The sequence below is a fragment of the Otolemur garnettii genome, unplaced genomic scaffold, assembly GCF_000181295.1.
Source record: "Otolemur garnettii isolate 467f Iridium unplaced genomic scaffold, OtoGar3 scaffold00156, whole genome shotgun sequence".
NCBI lineage: Eukaryota > Metazoa > Chordata > Mammalia > Primates > Galagidae > Otolemur > Otolemur garnettii.
Window position 1 is genome coordinate 3,495,638 of NW_003852551.1, and position 3,214 is coordinate 3,498,851.

Consider the following 3,214-nt stretch of genomic DNA (forward strand, 5'->3'; position numbering starts at 1 on the left):
GGATGCTGGCTTATAAGAGGCCAGGCTGGTGGAAGGATATGAAGAAAGACTTCCTACGATTGTCCCCTAGGGACACCCCACCCAGGCTGGAGCCAGCAGGGGCGTGGGAGCATTTCCTTCTTCTGCTCTGTCCAGCCAGGATGGAGTCCAACTTCTTTTTTTTTTGAGACAGAGCCTCAAGCTATCCCCCTAGGTAGAGTGCCATGGCCTCACAGCTCACAGCAACCTCCAACTCCTGGGCTCAAGCGAGTCTCCTGCCTCAGCCTCCCAAGTAGCTGGGACTACAGGCGCCCGCCACAGCGCTGGCCATTTTTTTGGTTGCAGCCATCATTGTTGTTTGGCGGGCCCTGGCTGGGGATTCGAACCCGCCACCTTAGATGTATGTGGCTGGCGCCTTAGCCGGTTGAGCCACAGATGCTGAGCTGGAATCCAACTTCTGATCTGGCTGCTATAGCTCCCCAGCTGTCTCTCTAGGCCTCTACATTCATATTCCCCTCTACTTGTGAAGCTCCACCTGTCCAGGAAGGTCCACCTGTAAGGCCATCTCCACTAGGAATCTTTCCCTGATCCTTAACACTCCTGTTTTATTTATTTTGGAAACGGAAAATCTCACTCTGTCACCGAGGCTAGAGTGCAGTGTTGTCATTGCAGCTCACTGCAGCCTCAAACTCCTGGGTTCAAGTGATCCTCCTGCCTCAGCCTCCCAGCTAATTTTTCTATTTTTTGTAGAGATAGGGTCTTGCTCTAGCTCAGGCTGGTCTCATACTCCTGAGCTCAAGAGATCCTCCCACAGTGCTGGGATTACAGGCATGAGCCACCATGCCCACCCTTCTTGTCAACACTATTCACAGTAACCACTTCCACCATTTATTGGTCACCTACTATACTCTAATGTCACCCAGAATTCAGTTCACACATTATCTCCCAACATTACCCAGCCTTGCTCTTAGCCCCTGTCACTGGCCCTGGGTTATGCAGGTGCTCACTAAATAGTTGTTGAAAGAACAGAAGAGAAACTGAAGCCCAGAGATAGGACATGGTCTTGCTTTCTCTGGCACGTATATGCCCATACCCACAGAGCTTTTACTCAAGTCCCATGCCCCTACCAGCCAAAAGCTCCCTTAGGGAAGTGACTTCACACCCAACCTTAAGTCCCAGGAGACAGCTGCTAGACAGGGCAATTGGAAGGGCAGCCTGTGCAGAGGGTGCTGGAGGCTGAGGCTGGTGATGACCCAGCAGCCATGGCCCAGACGGGAAGGATGAGCCCTGAGCTGGAGAGGGTTCTCAGGTGATAGGGGAGGAGAGGAAGAGCTCATTCCTTCATTCATGCATTCAGCAAACCCTCCTCGAGGGCCCCTTCTATGCTGGGCCCTGTGCTTGTGGGGGTGAGACACAAGGTGACATCAGGGAGAGGGAGGCTGACTTGGCTTGGCAGAATGCATCCATGAGAGATGCCCTGACACTGTAGTTGCAGTCTGGGGACTCTGTCCTCCCTAAACCCTCCCACAGGTGTGCCAAGATCTTTGAACAAGCCTGTTCATCATGGTGTTCCTTGTAAGAATCAACATGGAAGTGACCCAACTGACCATTGATAGGATCCAGGCAAATAAATTATGACTATCTGGACAAGACAGGATGAATCCGATCTGTGATGAGAGGGATGACAGTGCAAAACAATATGTATAGCATAATCCTGCTTTGTATTTTAAAAACACTATGTGTGTATACATGTTGTAAATTCATAGAAAAAGGTCTGAAACACACTCAGGGGCTTGAGGCAGGAGGATTGTTTCAGCCCAGACTGAGCAACACAGAGAAACCCCCATCTCTTAAAAAAATGAAAACAAAAACAGAGTGCGGTGGCACGTATCAGTAGTCCCAGCTACTTGGGAGACTGAGGCAGAAGGCTGGGGGGTTGCCTGAGCCCAGGAGTTTGAGGCTGCAGTGATTGTACCACTGTACTCCAACCTGGGTGACACAGTGAGACCTTGTCTCTAAAAAAATAAATGAGAGGAGGGTGGGAAAGAGAAATTGTGCTGAGGGAGAAGCCAGGGAAGGGTGATCCAGGCAGGAGAAACAATATGTGCACAGGCATAGAGGCTGGAGAAGGCAAGGCTGACTGGGAATGAGAGGTAGACCTAGCGAACTGGAGGAGAAATCAAGGGGACTGATGATTGAGACGCTGGGAGTTTTGGCAGAAGCAAGTGAGGAGGTAAACTGGGGTTATCGTCGTGGGGTGTGGTGTGTGAGCAGGTGATCCCTCTGTGAGCCAAGAAGAAGGAGCCAGAGACCCTAAAGGGTGGCTACACCGGAGGAGGAAGAGGTGACAGGGCACAGCCATGGGTTGCACAGCTGGCAGGGCAGTTGGGGAGCCCTGAAATGAAGCACACAGCACACATACCTGCTCTGAACCCTCTCCACATACCACTGAGTTGGATATTGTTGCTATCCCCACTTTACAGATGAGAAAACTGAAGCCCAGAGCTGTTAAACAACATGCTAGAATTCACACTGAGCAATCGGGCTCCATAAGCTGAGCTCTCAACCATTACTCTATTTCTCTCACCCTCTTAACATAGGCATGGGATTAAATGAGATCAACTCCCAGCAAGTGCTCGATCAGTGGGAGATGTTATTAGTCAGGGAAGATGTCTGTGCCCAGGGATGGCACACGGGACAGAGGTCTTTCTAGGAGAGCCCGAGTGACAAAGACCAGAAACAGCTGCCTAGGAGAGCTGAAGGGTACTCCACCTAGATACTCGGGCAAAGACCTATCTTGGGCAAAGACCTATCTTGAGGGGTCTGTGAGAGTCTGGAGGTGTATCAACGACGGAGTTCTGTTCATGCTGGGGTCAGAAGAGCCTGGATTGAAACCCCAGCCCTGCCCCATCCAGCAGTGTGACCCTGAACAGGTGTATTTACCTTTTTGAATCTTCAAACTCTCAACCTGTACTACAAGGGCAGGCGGAAAGGATTAAGCAAGTATCAAAGATGAAAATACTTCAAAAGGTGATAGCAACAATTCTAGGCAGGATGCCTGTTAAGGAGAGGACAGTGGCCATACCCTCACCCCATCCATTCACGCATAGCCCAAGACACAGGACATGAAGCACAGTGCTGGAAGGAGTTCCTTTATTTGGGGACAGTGCCTAGGCCAGGTTGGTGAGAAGAAACAGGCACAAAATTCAGGTGCCTGGGTTGCCCAGCAGGGATG